The sequence below is a fragment of the Mirounga leonina genome, unplaced genomic scaffold, assembly GCF_011800145.1.
Source record: "Mirounga leonina isolate KUSES-001 unplaced genomic scaffold, KU_Mleo_1.0 Mir_151, whole genome shotgun sequence".
Taxonomy (NCBI): domain Eukaryota; kingdom Metazoa; phylum Chordata; class Mammalia; order Carnivora; family Phocidae; genus Mirounga; species Mirounga leonina.
In genome coordinates, this window is record NW_023270377.1 from 29,504,183 (window position 1) to 29,522,571 (window position 18,389).

The 18,389-nt window shown below is 40.9% G+C and overlaps 1 protein-coding gene and 1 non-coding gene across 3 annotated transcripts in view; one reads left to right on the forward strand and one right to left on the reverse strand.

Moving 5' to 3' along the window:
- Positions 1–18,389, reverse strand: part of PARD3B (par-3 family cell polarity regulator beta) — a 995,632-nt gene that overhangs the window by 56,417 nt on the left and 920,826 nt on the right. The window lies entirely within an intron of this gene.
- On the forward strand, positions 203–355 carry LOC118012750. Its single transcript, XR_004679812.1, has one exon. It is a non-coding gene; the product is annotated as a small nucleolar RNA SNORA62/SNORA6 family (small nucleolar RNA).

Genomic DNA, 18,389 nt, shown 5'->3' on the forward strand with positions numbered 1-18,389 from the left:
TTGGAGGAGCTCATATGCCATGCCAAGGAACTTGGTTTGACCCTTAGGTGATGGTGAAGTCATTGAGAATGACTACTTGATAAGTGATGGGACATGTTTACAGGTTGGAGAGATTACTTTTGCCATAGTGTGGAGGTTCCAGTGATAGTTTGAGCCAGAGATGATGAAGGCCTAACCTAGGGGATATACAAAAAGATAAAGGCCCACTCACTGTTAGAGCTTGGAGTGAGGCCACTGGCTGGCCAATGAACTCACAAATGTAGGCAGCATGCTACATGAGGGGTGAATCTTTTACCAACACCACCAAGGGTTCTGGCCCAATGGGTGGAGTTCCATAGTAATTCCGGCTACAAGTACAATTCAAATGTGTCAGAACTTTAAGAAAAAATGAAAACATTTTCAAATGACCTGTGTTTTCTCCTGCTTTTCTCCATATTTCTTAACTGCCTGGGCCTCTCAGGTATTACTGGGCCTTTCTGCTTTCAGAGCACCTTGATGAATCCTGCTAAAAGGGAGCTCACTCAGTGGGCCTGCTGTGGTAGATGTTGGCCAGGGAAGTTCTGCGCATGCATGGCACCATTTCCCGTGAGCATCCATGGGTGGTCATGTCTGATCTCTACTTCTACAGGGTCCTGAAGAGATTGAAAAGGAAGAGCAGGCTGCTCTGAGAAGGCTGTGACCAAGGAGGAGTTTCAGCATGAATGGATGGCTCCAGCTCCTAGATTCACTGCTATTCAACCTGAGGTCGCAGACTGGTCTGAAGGCAAGCAGGGGCCCTCGGTGCCTCTTCAGCAGTTCCCTCCTGAGGACTGGAGCACTCAGCCAGCCACTGAAGACTAGTCCACAGCTCCCACTGCTCAGGCCACTGAATGGGTAGGAGCAACCACCGGGTGGTCTTAAGCTGCTCTTCCACAAAGGCAAACAAAATGGAACTAAGGTTGACAGAAAATAAACAGTTTCTTAAAAAAAAGAAAAAAGATAAAGGCAAGGGAGTGATATAAGAATATTAAGGGGGACAGGTTCAGTAGGACTGACTGAGGATTAATAGGAAGGATGTGCCTAGAATAATGTACAATTTTCTGAGCTTAGCAACTAGGTGGACTTGGTAATCATCACCAAGAGGGAATAAGGGAGGATGAGATTTAGGGGCAAGGGTACAGTGGGAGGAGGGGATACTTAGATATACCAAGCTTGAATGGGCCATCTGATGGTGATGTCTCATAGATAAATGAGTGTAAAAGTTTGCAACACCGAAGCCTGGACTAGAGATGGAGAATTGGGAAATACAGGGCCTATGGATGGTACCTAAAACCTTGGGAAAGAGTTAGAATGCCCAGGGAGAGTCTGTAGACACAGAATAGAAGAAAAGACACGCAATGGAAACAGAAAAGAATACCAGTAATACTCTTAGGAACACTGTAATTTAAGGGGCAGACAAACACAAGTTGAACGCAGGAGGAAATCTGAGGAGGTCTAGACCAGTAGTTGGTCTGGAAGACAACTAGGAGAGAGTGTTATCGTAGAAATCAAGAGAAAAAGCATTCCATGAATGAGGGTGTGGCCAACAGTGTCAAAAGCAGTCAAGAACTGCAGTAAGAGGGCGCCTGGGTGGCTCAGTCGTTAAGCGTCTGCCTTCAGCTCAGGTCATGATCCCAGGGTCCTGGGATCGAGCCCCGCATCGGGCTCCCTGCTCCGTAGGAAGCCTGCTTCTCCTTCTCCCACTCCCCCTGCTTGTGTTCCCTCTCTCGCGCGCTCTCTCTGTCAAATAAATAAATAAAATCTTTAAAAAAAAAAAAGAACTGCAGTAAGAAAAGGTCTGTAGTCAATATGGTATGTTGGTAGGCTTTACCCAAACCTCCCCCCCTTGCAGAGCGTCACCCTGAACTACCGGGCTCAGAAAGCTAGACCGGCCTTTCCCAGAATGCCCTTGTAGTCAGTGTACTGGTCTGATTTAAGATGGGCCATTGAGCAAGTGGCCACACTTCCACTGTTTATTCTGACAACAGTGACCAAAGATGTGTTTGGTTTCCTTGGCAGTTTTAGCAGATGTGTCATTGCAGGTTTCTGGGGTGGAGGGTAGCTTTTGTAGCTAGCTTTGGAGTTGGCAGCACTAAAGATGGCTTCCTGATTGTGGCACTTTCCCAATTATGGTGGCTCCTGAAACAGGCATTGTTGTGTGGCTCTGGAACCAAAAGCTTTCTTAGAGAGGTGGCAGCAGCTCCCTTGGTAGCCTGGTTCTGTAGCATGGCTTGAGAAATCATTCCTGAAAGCTTAGCCAAGATTATGTTTCTTTATCTGTCCTTGAGATTCTGTAAGCCCATTAGTATGGCATAATAAATTTGTTCTTGCTTAAACCAGCTAGAGTGGATATTGTTCTCTGTAACTGAACAGTGACTAATGTAAGTTCTGCAGAAGTGTCTGTGGGAATTGGCAATGAGATGGTGATCGGTGCTTTATCAAGAGTGATTTCTGTGGATTGATGGGGAGAGAAGGCAGGACTCCACAGTATTGAAAATCTTTATCGCTTTCCCCCTAAAAAGAAAGAAAAACCCAAAACAACCAAAACCAAACACTGGTTGTACTGTCTTATGCTATCACGCCGAGAAAATAAGATTAATACTTTCAAGGAAATAAACATTTGTTAGTATCTCCTAAGTGGAGTCATTTGCTATGTACTCTAAAACAGAGAGATGAGAAAAAGTCCTCTCCCTCAGGGACACGGTGTTAGTTAATGGAAATGATGGGAATAAATTTGTGTTCCATCATTTAAAAAACACATTGAACTGATTTTTCTCCCTAAATCATTGAAAGATGACCTCTGTTAACATTTTTAATATATACATATTTTAAGGGCATATAGTTTTCTCCCCCAACTATTTATTATTGGTATTTTGCTGTGCTACCAGATATATTTCACAAACATAAATTTTAATAGCTACATAACATCCCATTTATGGATAAGTCATAATTTATCTAATCTCCTCCTATAACTTGATCAATTTTTATATCCTAATCAGAAATAGTAGCAATACGGACTATTGTGTCGGGTACCAAGATTCTTGCAAATAGCTGTGAATTGAGGGTAGGAATTTGCAGATAGAGGATTGCCAAAGAGAAACTAATTATAAGTTGTAGCTAGGTCCTTAGGAAGTCAGGTCACTTTAGGAGGGAGTGATGAGAAAGAGAACAGGCACAGGCATTTATAAGCTCATTTCTCATTTTGCTCAGTGTGCAGTAAGACTCAGAAATGTTCCTGCTTCCAGCACTCCTTATCAGGTAATTTCCCTCATCATAAAAAAATAAGGTCAGTGGCTTTGATCCAATTAATTTTTTTAAAGAAGCCCTTTATCCCACTTGGTATCAAGCAGGCTGTTTTTTTTTTTTTTTTAATGTAATGACCTAAATATATGTCTGATAGAAATAATTTTGACTTAAGCCATAAGGGAAACCTAGTCTTTTCCAAAACAATGTAATGTTAGAACTTACGCTTAGATTTGGGGCATATTTATCTTTCTCTACTAATAAAGCTCAGGAAGAGAAACTTCAGAGAGCTTATTCAAAAACAACCAGAGAGGCCCACGCTTGGTGTGCCTTGCGGTGGTGATCCTGTTTGGCTGGCTTATGACAGCCTCTGACGGCCTATCAGGAAGGTCTGGTGTACGCAGAATGTTGAATTAAGATGGTTTTAGTCCATGGGAGTTCTCCCAATTTCATTCACTCAATGCCTGCTGGCTGGGATGTTAAGAGCCTTGTTAATATAAAGCTATTAGTCTTTTCTCTACAAAAGCAAGGAGCTTGCTGGTTACATTCAGGGTTCCTTAAATTAGTATGTATTTCTACCTCAGTATTGCTGGAATCAGCAGTTTCACAAAGCAATATACTAAAGAGGCCATTTAACCCCCGATTTCTCCCATTTGCAGATTAATGACAGAGGGGAAGATTTAATGCCCTTTCAAACATGTTTTAACAATTCATTACAAATAAAAGAATAAATCACACAAGATTTTCTGCAAATGTCTGATGATAAAAAGTGGAAACAATTCAAAATTAACATGTTTCCCAGTTCCCACAGGTTGGGACACATTTTTGCCAACGTTGTCATTTATGTCCCTTAAGTCAGTTTTCCTGAGGAAGTTTAAAAGCTGCTGTGACAGAAACGTGCTGCAAAGTTGCAATCTGGCTGATTCACCTGTATGCGACATCCTCATTTACAAATAGGTCCTGCTCGGATCCATTACACAGAAGTGCGTTGCATGCTGCCAGACCCATCATAAGATTAAGATGCAAAGTATAAAAATTTAGATGCCATTTTAGGAAACACGCCTTTCATTTCAAGTTGGTAACATGACAGATATTTTTAAGCAGTTTCCAGAAGCTTTCTTTTAATTACATTCCTCTTACTTAGCTATAGGTCTGGCTCGAAGATTTTTGAAGGAAACAACATGATGAAAATGTCTAAAAAACTTAGGAACTTGTCTTTGAGCATCTTCTAATATGAAGACATTCTGCTGAAATGCTACATATTTGGAGCAAAACTCACCATACTTCATTTAAACAAAAAGAAACTAATCAAAATAGGTTGTAAATGATTTCTCTTTGGCAATGTGAAGTATATTATGCTGGAGATATGTATTTAGAAATATGCTGTCTAGAGAAGCAAAAGTACACACACTCTTTCAAACCATTATTTCTGAAGTGTTTATTTTCTCTAATTTAATTTCAGTAATTTTGTCAAATAACTGGGTATTCAGTTTATAGACTAGTTTAGAACATCTGCTAGTTTAGAAAATACACCAAATAAAAATATTTTAAAAATAACTCTCGGGGAAGCCTTTTAACCATTCTGTGCCTATATTTTCCTCCCTTGGAAAATCCTGGAGTAAAAATAAATCCTTAAAGTCCCTTCTAACTTACATACATTTATAAAAGTTATTTTGCATATAGTTTCCACATTAAGTTAACTGCTTCCACCTCATTAATATGGTAACCCTACATCTGTAACATAATTACTTTAAAGCTGAATGACAGACAGCAAAGTAATCTGCAACATTATAAAATTATAACACATTCATTGGGATTTCAGCATTCAATCTTATGCTAGCATGACCCAAGTACTAGCCATATGTACACTGGGCCATGGTGTCTTGATAACCTGAATTCCCTCTCTTCTGATTGTCTTCAGAGAAAATAAAATCAGACATCTCCTGCCCAGCTCTGTTTGTGCCTGGGCCTAAGATACAGTTACCATAGAAACTATGATTATGGATACAATTTTACAAATTTGGCTTCATCTATCAGATGCACTTTGCATGTGAGTGAGTGTGTATGTGTGTGTGTGTGTGCGCGCACATGTGCATATGTGTCTTGCCAGTGAGCGTGAAGAGCACACTCTGGCTCTACATCTTTAATTAAAGAGCCAGACACCATCTCATTTCCTTTCCCCATCTGTCCACCTACAAATAGAGATATTGCAACACTGGCTGAAATCTAAACTTTTACTTGAGAGAAGGCAATTTCTGATGAAAAGAATGAAGAGAAGGTATTAGGAAAAACATTACCCTAATAAATCTGTTTACGTGTCCTATATTTTCCAGGAATGGAGTAAACAGGAATTTAGTGGGGTCTCAGTCAGTAACATTAATCACCAGCTGCTAGTATCCAATATTTATTGAATTTGGTTTTGACTCATTTCTTGGATGTTATGTGTGAGTTATTTATGCCTCAGCTGTTTTATTTTTAAAAAGATTGATTGATTGATTGATTGATTGATTTATTGAGAGCGTGAGCAGGGTAGGGGTGGAGGGAGAGAGAGAGACAGAGAGACAGAGAGACAGAGAGACAGAGAGAGAGAGAGAATCTCAAGCAGACTCCATGCTGAGCATGAAGCCTGATGCGGGGCTCGATCCCACAATCTTGAGATCATGACCTGAGCCGAAATCAAGAGTCAGATGCTCAATCAACTGAGCCACCCAGGCGCCCCTGTTTTATTTTTATTATACTCTGTGACAGTCAGTGTTCTTACTCATTTTAAAAGAAAAAAGTTGACCCTCAAAATATGCCAAATCATAAAATGACATAACAGTTTATTCATATTGTTTCTTATGAGTTCATACTATCTCTTTTAACTAATAGGTCTTATAAAGGATATTTAGTGATGAAAGCTCTCTAGTATACTTAAAATACACTTGCATTTATAAAGACTAAACAATGTAAACATACATACAATTTCAAGCTTCTCATAATGTTTTCTTTTCCTAGTTCAGTCCGTGGGCAGGTTCCAGTCAGTCCCATTACTAGAAAAAAGATGACTAGAAAGAAATGACTTTCTGCAACACTGTGTGATCCATATCATGAGCTAGAATTAATGCTATCATTTCCATTTCTGCCTCACGTTACACACAAGAGAAGGAGAGTTCAGATAAAGTTAAAGCAACTTGCCAAAAGTTCATACAGTGGCAAGGCCAAGATGTGAACTCAGTCCACTCTCAATGCCGTCTCATAGGTTGGCAGTGATCATTCCAGTTACTGTAGCTCTAGTTCCTAAACAAAGAACAGAGACAAAAGACTTGAACGTTCAGATGAGCTTATGGGGGCAGTGGGGTAGGACATGTGAAAACACGACTGTCTGCAAGCATTTTATGGCTGAGTAATATTCCATTGTATATATATACATATATATATATATGTATATATATACCACATCTTCTTTATCCATTCTTCAATTGATGGACACTTGGGCTGTTTCCATAATTTGGCTATTGTAGCTAATGCTGCTATAAACATCGGGGTGCATGTATCCCTCTGAATTAGTAGTTTTGTATTCTTTGGGTAAATACCTAGGATTGTGATTGCTGGATTATAGGGTGGTTCTATTTTTGACTTTTTAAGGACCCTCCATACTGTTTTCCACATTGGCTGCACCAGTTTGCATTTCCGCCAACAGTGCAAGAGGGCTCCCTTTTTTCCCTATCCTTGCCAACACCTGTTGTTTCTTCTGTTTTTGATTTTAGTCATTCTGACAGGTGTGAGGTGATATCTCATTGTAGTTTTGATTTGCATTTCCCTGATGATCAATGATGTTGAGCATCTTTTCATGTGTTAGTTGGCCATCACTGTGTCTTCTTTGGAAAAATGTCTGTTCATGTCTTCTGATCATTTTTTAGTTGGAGTATTCATTTTTTGGGTGTTGAGTTATAAAAATTTTTTTATATATTTCGGATACTAACCCTTTATCAGATATGTCATTTTTAAATAGCTTCTCCTATTCTGTAGGTTGCCTTTTAGTTTTGCTGATTGTTATGGTCATGGTCATCACAGCCAGACCGCTGAACTCCAGTTGCCGGGAATAGTTTTGCGTATAGCTGGAGGCACTGATATATGCCTATATGTTAACTTTTGGCACACCAAAAGTAATTTTTAGTAAAAAATCATGTTTTATAAACAAGAACAGGCTGTATAATGTACAGGTTTTGTTTTCAGTATTCATGCACTGTGTCAGTCTATTAATTTGGTTTACACAAGACAAGGGAGCTTCACTGGAGTTGGGACGATTCTGCTTTCTTGAGCCACTGCATTCTCAAAGCCTGACACCTCACCTTGTTCATGAATATTTACTGAGCCCATAAAATAGAAGTCTCACACATCTACTCAGTGGCACTTAACAGAGAGAATCAGCTTCCATAATGGCTAGCTATCTTTTTGAACATGACCTGTTAAATAGCACAACATGTATCATCAACATTTTGTTTTAAAGTTTATTTATTTATTTGACAGAGAGACACAGCGAGAGAAGGAACACAAGCAGGGCGGGGGTGAGTGGGAGAGGGAGAAGCAGGCTTCCCGCCGAGCAGGGAGCCAGATGCGGGGCTGGATCCCAGGACCCTGGGATCATGACCCGAGCCGAAGGCAGACACTTAACGACTGAGCCACCCAGGCGCCCCATCAACATTTTTTTAAGAAGGTTTTTATGGCATCTGTCCTATGGTTCAGTCTTATTAAGACTGCCATTTTCAAGCTCTTTTGTTTACATAGTTCTGATTTTTCCCTTTCCCTTAAAAATAATTTTTAAAACATACATTCTAACAATTTAGATTTAAACTTGGATCTGGCATGTAAGTCAAACCGTTGGGAACCTCAATTGTGTAATTGCTTGGAATGAGGGAAGATTCCTAAGAGCTGAAAATAACAGTAGCGTAATAGGAGAGCCTTACAAGGTAGGATAGATTGCTGTGTCCGCTGGGCACAGCCACTGTTGATCTGAAGAGCTACCTCAGTGTGTAGCACCCATTGGAGTCACAAAGTAACCTGACCTTGCTACCATTAATGCTGAGATCACACACCTGTTAATCTGAAATTTGTATTAACCAAATTAGTTTGCAACTGACTATTGTATCAGCAGAGGTCAAGTTCTAGAAAGATGAATGAAGACAAGAGGAAGAGAAAAAGAGAATTAAACAAATGACATTCTGAAAATCGATGTTCTTGTGTCAGAACCTGGTTTGAAAAACCAAACCCCCATGTCCATTTAATGATTTTCTTTCTTCCTTTCTTTTATTAAGATTTATTTATTGATTTATTTATTTGAGAGAGACAGAGAGAGAGAGAGAGAGAAAGGTGGGGGTGGCGGGGGGAGAAGCAGACTCCCTGCTGAACAGAGAGCCCAACATGGGGCTCCATCCCAGGACCCTGAGATCATGACCTGAGCTGAAGGCAGACGCTTATCCGACTGAGCCGCCCAGGTGTCCCCATTTAATGATTTTCTATTAACTAGTAGATAAAAGTTTTCAGTAACCTGTAGCGACCGAATTTTCCAGCTTTATCTCATCTCTCTCACACATATTCAATGACTCGATCCCGCTGGATATTTTATAGCTCCTAAACATGCACTTTGGTGCCCATTCCAGAATGCTGGCTCCTGCAGTTTTGGTAACTCTTCCCGTGGTCAGGTCAGTGCCCTAAACATATCAAGGACTCAATAAATGCTTATCGTGTGAATGAATAAAGCAACAAATGTTGCTCTGATTGGTTGTATTTACTGACTGTGAAGGGACAAGAATAGGCAAAAGTAGGAGTAGATAAGAAAAATAGATTCTGTAGAAGGCGGTGAGAACATCAAAACAGTGGTGAACAGAGGAGGGAGCCTTGAAAGAGGGGTGTCAATGGAAAGAGAAATAAAAACCCCGAGAAACAAAGAAGTGTTGTAAAAGAGAAAGGGAACAATGGAATGAAATAAGCTAGGCTATTGCAATCTGTTCTAATTTTTAGTATACAGATAATTCCTGCCCTAAGTAGCTCTCCATTCATCAAACTCTTGGGATCATTTGGAACACTCCCTACCTTTACCAGGCTGGTAATACAACTTTGTTCATCTGGTGAGATGTGTATATATAGCATCTTGTTCTCAAAGTCTTTAAAATGTGATTTTTTTTTTCAAGTCAACATTTAAAGTTGGATTTGATAGAATCATTTAATTGGGCATTGATTCATCTACACAGAACTCATTACTGAATTCTTCAATTTCACCAACAAAATTCCCTTCCAAATTATCTTTTATAAGCTAGAAGTCCAAATGCTCTGAAAACTTTGCCAAATAAAAAGCTTTTAGGTTTCTAGTGCTGGCTGGACACAAACCCGTGGAAGAGTGTTGAAGAATAATGCATGCCTGCCAACTGCCAGATATGATTGCTTTTCGCATAATTAATGTCATTCTTGCTGTTCGAGTATCATTCCCATCCTCTAATAATTTCCATTAATAGAGGAAGTTTCTGCAATAATTTTTGCATCCTGAACAACCACCATGGCTTCTATAGACCTTTTAATCAAAATAATGGCAATGAGTGAAAAGGGGACGGTTAGAGATATTGCTATAACCCTGGGTTGCATTTGCTTCATCATTGTTTTCAATCTCCAAAACCTGTCCAAAGAACTCATCGTGTTATTATGTCAATTAGACCTTGGTGTTTTGATTTCAATAGCACTGAACTATATGAATTTATACCATGAAGAGAAGAGTGTATTAAGCGAGTATATTGGGCAATCCATCTACCCCCAAAAATGTTAAAAGAGAGTATTTTTTTTTTAAAGATTTTATTTATTTATTTGACAGAGAGAATGAGAGAGAGAGCACATGAGAGGGGGGAGGGTCAGAGGGCGAAGCAGACTCCCTGCTGAGCAGGGAGCCCGACACGGGACTTGATCCAGGGACTCCAGGATCATGACCTGAGCCGAAGGCAGTTGCTTAACCAACTGAGCCACCCAGGCGCCCAAAAGAGAGTATTTTTAAAAAAGCAACAACAAAAGATGAGCCGATGCAAACAGAAGCTCAAGTCCTGTAAAATATGATAATTGTATAATACTTCAAGCTGAAGCTTCCAGTAGCGGAAGTGATAGACCAGCTGCAAATCATACCCCTAAACCTGCCAATTCACACTGTTTTTTATTATGATGTTGCAAAATCAAGAACTCCGTTCAGGACATAAAATTATGCAAATATACCGAGAGCAACAACAACAACAAAAATCAGCCCAAGTTTCTTATACGAGCCAAGAAATGAATGTAGCATAATGGCACAGTAGCCGTCTCCCCTACCAGGGAGGGGTGCCATTAGCTGCGGCTAACGGGGTCTAGAAATGCCGTCCTGGACTTCCCCTCTAAGCTGAATACTGATATTTAAATGAGGAACAAGGGCACAAGGAGACCAGCGCCGAGAGTCTCCCCTAGGTTCCCGAGCAGGTTTGCAAATTGTGAGTCTCCACCAAAGCCTCCTTCTCTGCCTCAGATGCTTTGAAAACACCTCTAACCTCATGGGCCTCATCATGACGCCACTTGAGCAGGAATCGCTTGCTCTGGACAGTGACCTGGGGTGAGGTGGTGGCTTCAGCTTTGGAGACTGTGTTCAGTGACCTGATTAAAGCTTGCAAGCCAGGTCCCTATGTTCTTGAGGAGAGAGTACAGAAACAATGCTTGTGCATGGGTTTTAATAGCCATTGTGAACATAAAACACAGCTGGTCATTGATTGTAACAGCTGTGCTTCCACTTGGTGAAAAATCTGGTGGGGATGCAGGCGAGGACAGGGCCATGAGCATGGGCTGGCTTTGGGGCTTGGATGCACGGGCACCCAGCCATGCAGCCAGCAGCATGCACATAGGCTTCCTCTAGAGGCCGACCCCTAAGGGGTCAATGCCAGTTTGCAAACTATCTGTCATTTCTAAAAAGTGCTCACTGTCTAGTTCCTACATACATGTAGGATGAATGATATGTCACTACATACGATACTCACAAAGGATGTTGCAATGATCAAAGTCTGTGCTCCTACATTATCTGACACATTCATGCCACTCCTTGACCAGGAAAAAGGCAAGTGTTACAAATTCCTTGTAAGGCTCTTTTGTTTAAAGAGAGAGGCACAACGGGAAGATGATCCTGAAGAGCACCACTGTTCCTGCAGAGCCCCGGGTCCCTCCATCCTAACTGGAAAGTGACTTGCTTGCAGACTTTCTAACTGGACACTGAGTGGCGTGGTCTCTGGCCCGCACAAGGAGCTAGCACTGAGGTTAGGAGCGCTTCTTCCAGACAACACTGGCTGGGCTCGAATCTCATCGCCCACCCACTGTGTAACCTTGAGCAAGGTCACTTCTGAGCCTCGGTCTTCTCCCCTCATTGATCTCAGTTCTCATCATGAATGTGGTTAATAATAGTACCTACCTCAGATGGTGGTTGTGTGGATTAAATGGTCCGATGCATGTAAACTACAAAGTGTGTATCATCCATATAGAGTGTACTTATATGTTCAGTCCATCCGAGTCATTGCCAATGCTGCTGCAGTTACATGGAATCTAATCTTTCTTTTAGTAAGGAAAACACCTGGAGAGAATTTTTTTTCCTGTTCTGTAGAGTTTATTTCTATGACCCTCTGCCTAGCCCTGGCTAAGCCAATGGAAGCTTCTTCAGCGATACTGTTCTAAAAACAGTCCTGGGAAAGAGAGTGAAGAGAGAAAAAAAGAAGGGGGGGGGAGAGGGGGAGAGAAGAAGAGAGAGAGGGAAGGAGGGTGGGAGAGAGAGAAAGAGAGGGAAAGGGTAGGGTCAAGTGAGGGGGAGAGAGAGAGCAATAGGAAAGGAGGGAGGAAAAGAGGGAAGGATAAGGGAGAGAGGGGGAGGGGGGAGGGAGAGGAGAGGGAGAGAGAGAGAGAGAGAATTCTTACTTTCTCTCATAAAAGAGCCTATTTTCTGTGCTTTTTATATACAAGATGAATGGCTGGAATGATATGACATATTTAAAAGATGATATATGTATTCATATGTCTCTGTGTGTACACATGTATGCATGTCTATGTATGTGTGATGTATGTATATGGATTTATGCAGACACATACACACACAATCATCTTACTGTGGTTCACAGAAACTATTCAATGCCTAGAATAAAGCTTAAATTCCCCAATGTGATATCCAGTTTCACAGTCTACTGTGGTCATCATCGTTGTCATCCTCCTCCCCCGCCTCATCTTTGCAGCTCCATTTCCTGCCACTTCACCCTGTGTACACCTTCTGAACCATGGGTCCTTTCCTGACCCCCATGTACCTGCACACTTTCTCATCCTGCTCAGCTCGTCCTTTGCCCTTCCCATCACCACCCTGGGAAACTCTTCCGACAGACCTATTCACTTCCTATTTTCTGAGAGCCTAGAGTATATCTTTTACATACTTACTTAGAGTGTTATCTTACAATGATCTTTTATGATGGTATTTATTAACACTTGTTGTCCAGCACATTTCACGCTCAGTAAATGTTGGATGATTAAAAAAATGAGCCATTTAAATGAAAAAAGTAATCTTGAAGGTGAGACGTAACACAGGCAAGCAGAGAAACACATAATCCTAAACTAACCAGAGAAAACAAACTTGAATTAACCTAGCTGGCCTACCTCAAGAGGCTATTCACAACTGAATACAGCACTCCAATTCATGGGGAACATTAATTCCACTGCATGGAGTGAAGTCAAGAAACAATCTTCATTGTGATTTAGGCATTTAACAGTACAGATGTGAAGTGTGCATTTTATTACATTATTGAACTGTTTGGGATCAAACATAAGTACCAGTACCCCTACTGACTGAGTGGGGAGTGCATAACAACAGCTGGATCCCTTCCCAGGGCAGAAGGGGCTCTGTGCACCGGGTAGGGAGTGAGCCCACCTTCATCTGCTGACCTCAGTCATTCTGTTCCAAGTCCTACCACACTCTTTTGGTGGCTTTTCCTAAATGAGTGCAATCCCAGGGTTAGAGCCACATTGTGGAAGAAGGCCTTTCTTTCAGAGAAGCCAAGATTTAGAGTCTGAAGGGAAGCATCATGGAGCAGGAGGGCAGCAGACAGGAGAAAGAAAAAGAAAAAAAAGAAAAGAAGCCAACACTCGACATGATTCTCTCCAGGTGAAGAAACAAAATTCGAACTCTGGCAGCTAAGCATTTGAAATGCCAGTTGAGCGCCATTTAGATGACTTCCCATATTTCAGAAGAAAAACGTTTATCTACTTAATTGAGGGAGCACTCCTTGTGCCCCAGTACAATATGCAGGTTGAGCAGAAATCAGCACCTATTTATTATCTACGACTGCTTTTTACTGTTTCTGTGGGCTCAGTTGGGGGAATCGTGAGGTGATTTATAAACTTTAGTCTAATTCTTCTAACATCCCTCAGATGTAGGCAAAAGGATAAACAGGGATCTTGACTCATCAATGTAATGAAATTAAGAAAGTGAAAATTTAGGATGAATTTTACAAGAAACCTACTATGGTGTAATCCATTAGGATGAAGGATAATTTCCCAAGGGGGGGTTGATCTGTATGTTAGAAAATGTATAACACCCATTCATAATGTATTTGTGACAGACGTAATGCCATGTCCATCTATAAATCAGATTTGCATTCTGTGCAAAGCCCCAGAGTCCTTCTTACTGAAGGCTATCCTCATGGGCACTGACCTGAGAGGATTTAAAATCCAAAGGGCCCAATTACTAAAAATCCTCCATTATATAATTGGACTTTGGTATGGAAAATAACACCAGTATTAATCTAAGTCACTTGGAAGGAAGTAGAGAGAGTTTCATCTCCCAATTCTGTCAATTGGTCCAGCATAGTGTAGGGGCTGGGTCTCTTTGAGCATCTTCCCCAAGGGCCATGGGGAACTCATGAGGGAAACTCACTTTTACTCTGTAGACAGCAAAACTACATAAATTATGCTAGCAATCCACAAATGAGTTACTGACCATATGAGGAACACTGAATTTAAGCTTTGGAAGTTCACAGGGGAAACATCATTTTCAATTTGAGGGTCATCCACTGGGAGCAACTCATCCAAACAAAGAACGAGTAGAATCATCTGTCCTTAGGATCAGAGACCAGAGACCATAACTCAAAGAGCAGCAAAATGCAAGTGGGAGCAGGAGAACTCAATGCTTTGGAAAGAAAAGGCATGGAGCCCTTTTCATGCCATTCCTGAAAACATAGGAGCATGTGGTTTGAAAGTTAACCAAGTCGTTTTTTTAGAAGCTCAAAATTCAATTCAGCATGCAACAGGTTCAATGGTGCTCAACTCAGTTACCAGCCACCACACTTGCTCTACCTTGCCATTCTTACTCAATGGGAATTCAAGTACCCGCCCATAGTAAATACCTTTAAAAATCCCCAATTGCCCAATATTCATGGAAAGCACACTGTAAGAACCTACGAAAAAGAGAACAATCTTATTAAAGGGTTTTAGGTCCACTCCAATTTTCATTAGGCTTGCTGCCAAGTTTTTTATTTTTTATTTTACTTTTTATTTATTTATTTATTTATTTATTTATTTATTTATTTATTTGTTTGTTTGTTTGTTTGTTTGTTTATTGCCAAGTTTTTATTAGACTCACCCTGATTGCTCCTCAACCTACCCTTGTGGTTTAACACAATATAGCACCGTTGGGCATGTTTACTGTCAGAAAGGATAACATACCAAGAAATGCAACTTGGGCTAAAATTCTCTATAGCAAAGGCCCCAAAGAAAAATGTCCCAACACTGCAACATGTTTCTAATGGCTAATTTCTGAGTCATGGAAATCTGGGATCCTTCAAACATGGGCACCCGGCTGTTGCGTGAGGAGTTATAGCAAAGAAAGGGTGGCCAGACCCACCTGGTATAAAAGAGGTAATTGTGCAGGTGGTGGAGTGGACTCACCTATCTCTAGGGATGGGAACCCTTTCACTGGGTAAAGTCTTCAATCTCTTGTTCTTTTAAATACGTGAATTAAAGAGACCCATTCAGTCAGGTCCTATATCAGTATTTTCAGAGACTTCTGAAGCAAATATATTTCTTTTTATGTTACACATATCCCAATAATAGCAGTGGTGTTGTATAACCAGAAGGCTAGTATTCAGTTCGAACAGAATAGTTACTTACAAGTTGCAATGAACCACACTGGCCATGCTTTGCGTGACCAATAACAGAGTTGCAAGCTACTGTTAGTACGTATCTCAAAGGATAGTTTAGTTTTGAATTGTCCTATGACATCTTTAGGCATGGAAAAAGTACCACGGTAAGGAGTCTTAGACCACGACTCTGCCCCTTTTCTACCTGTGGAAGGGGGACCACTCTGAGGATCAGTTACACAAGGTTGGAGCACGTATGAAAGGAAAGGCAGGCCTTAGATGTGTGTGATGTGCATGCTCAGTGGCTATGACTACTTCCTCTTTCCATCACCCACGGAATTTAGAGGTGGCTGCATTCCATGGTACTGCTGGTAGTAACATCAGAAGGAAGTAGAGAAAATGTGATGATGGGGCCAATATGTCTGCATGCTAGCCATGGAGCTAGGAAATAATGCATGGCGGAACTCTAGTCTCATCTGCACGCAACCTCTGCAGAGTGGAAAACTTCTGTGTCACGATTAGGAACAAATCTGTCTGCAGAATGGTCTCTGGCATAGATAATCTGGAGCGAAATCATAGGTCATCTCTCCTGAAAATCACTTGCCTTAGGTGGCCCTTCAAAAGAAAAGAGCAAACTGCACCCATTGCCAACCCTTTATACTCTTTTCTAAGCAAGAGTAGGATGCATTGTATGTGCATCTTAGAAAATCAGAAATAACAGTCATCAGGGAGGACGGGTGGGTAGCAGACTTAATAATTTGGCTCCTAAAGATTCCTGCGGTTTTGAACTAGTTAACCTCTCTGCTTTGTTCCCTCCCCATCCTCCTTGTTCCCACTGGTCCAGCCATGCTGCCTTCCTCACTGCTGCTCCCACGTGCCGGGTATCTTGCTCACGGATTTCCTGCTCACATTGCCCTCTTCCCTGGCAGGTGCTTCAGATGGCCACACGCTTTCATCCCTCACTTTGTGTCCCTGCTTAAATGTCCCCTCTTCAGAGAAACGTTCCCTGACCCCCATATATCAAACAGCACACTTCGCCCAGCTACATGTTCTAGCCCCTTAGCACAGCTGTGTATTTCTTTGCGGAAATCATCATGGCACAATACTGACTCTTCACTTATTTACTGTCTCTCTCTCTCCTCAAAAACATAAGCTCCATGAGGACAAGGGCTTTGTTTGCTCTCCTCATTGCTTAGACCAGTGCTTGGAAGACATTCAATAAGTTAATATTTGCGGGGCACCTGGGTGGCTCATTTGGTTAAGTGTCCGACTCTTGGTTTTGGGTCAAGTTGTGATCTCAAGGTCCTGGGATCGAGCCCCTTGTGGGGCTCTGCACTCAGCTCGGAGTCTTCTGGAGATCATCTCCCTCTCGTTCTCCCTCTGCTCCTCCCCTTGCTCGCTTGCGCACACACACACTCCCTCTCTCCAGTAAATAAATAAAATCTTTAAATCAATATTTGCTTAAGTACTTTTCTACACACTCATTTCTGCTCTTGTTATCTTCCTTTTTCGTTGTTTTCTTCCCATTTTTTCTTTTTTCCTTCTCTTTCCAAACAATAAATGCATGGATTGTCCCAATGTAAGAAGTCTTCGTAAATGCCTTTTAGATGTCTGTTAGAAGTGGCTGATTGTCTAGTGATTCCTTTTTTTGTCTCTTAGAACATTCGTCATTGAAATCTTTGTCTTCTTGTAATTTTAGTATTTATTTTCTTAAATTTGAAAATGATCCTGGTCACATGGGAGTGATTTAATTAACCGTTATGTTTTGTTATTGATTTTGAAATTGGGTGATGAATGATCTTTTTTAAAATGTGTATTTTTAAGTTAACCTGAAAAAAAGTCTCCTGGCCATAAGCTTAATTCTTACGTATGATAAAAGGTGACAGGGGTAAAGTAGTGAGACAAGTCAGGAAGGTGATGAGAATGGGTTTTTATTTCTAACATTCATTATTTTGAATTAACCTATGAAAACTTCCACACACAGAGATCTAGTGACGAGGAGAATAAAATAAGTCACTTAAAGCTCTGTTTAGAGTATGGACTTCATTTATTTGTCTTCTGTCATCAAAGTATAGACTAGCATATCCAGGCACTGGAGTGTTCCTCACACTTCAGTCTCACTGCTGAATTGTTTTATTTATGATTGTTGCTTTCTCTCTGCCTTCCTTTGTGGGAAGAGAATACAAAAATTAAAATGTATAAATTCAAAATATCCACATCTTAAAGAGAATATGTCTAATATTTTCCTTGAGTGAAAAAAGAGGGATGGGCATATTTTGCTTTCCTTTCTTTGCAGTGAAAGTTGAAACAGTGATTTTGTGTTATTATAACACTCATCATTTCTCCCTCTAATTTGGATGGTTTTTAATAAAGCTCGATTGATTCCACTGAAAGGAATTCCTCCTGGCAAGAGCAGAACACACACACTGATTGCTAAATATGCAGCAATTATCATATTCAGCAGCACACTTTAATATCTTATTTATAGATGTATCTATCTGTAATTTGCTTTAATTAAGTTGCATTGATTTTAATGACAGGAGTGATCCTCAGACAAGGGGTGGTGTCATATGCCCCTATGAGTCTTGGTCTATCAATCACTCTCTAAGATGTGGTCCTGTGCCTCTGTGACCTTCTTTACGCTCCGGGCAAGCCAATCCCAAGGAAGTGAAATTTCAGAGAAAGTCTCAAAGTGTGGACACATCAGAATTTATCCTACTGATCAGAGGCTGGTAAGAACTGAAAGGTAGCTTGGTGGAATGAAAGCGGCAACTGAACTTTAAAATGGCCTCCCTCATGTATAGTGTCCTCACTAGCCCCCACTCACTTTATTTTCACAACCATGTTCTCTCAGGTGTGGCTAGCAACAGCATTTTGCCACTCCAGTAACTCAGCCTTTTTTTTTTTTCTTCCCCTCCCTGCATTTCCAATAATGCCAGACAGCTCTCAGAAGGATCTTGGGACCTGAGGTATTTTTGAATTCTTGAT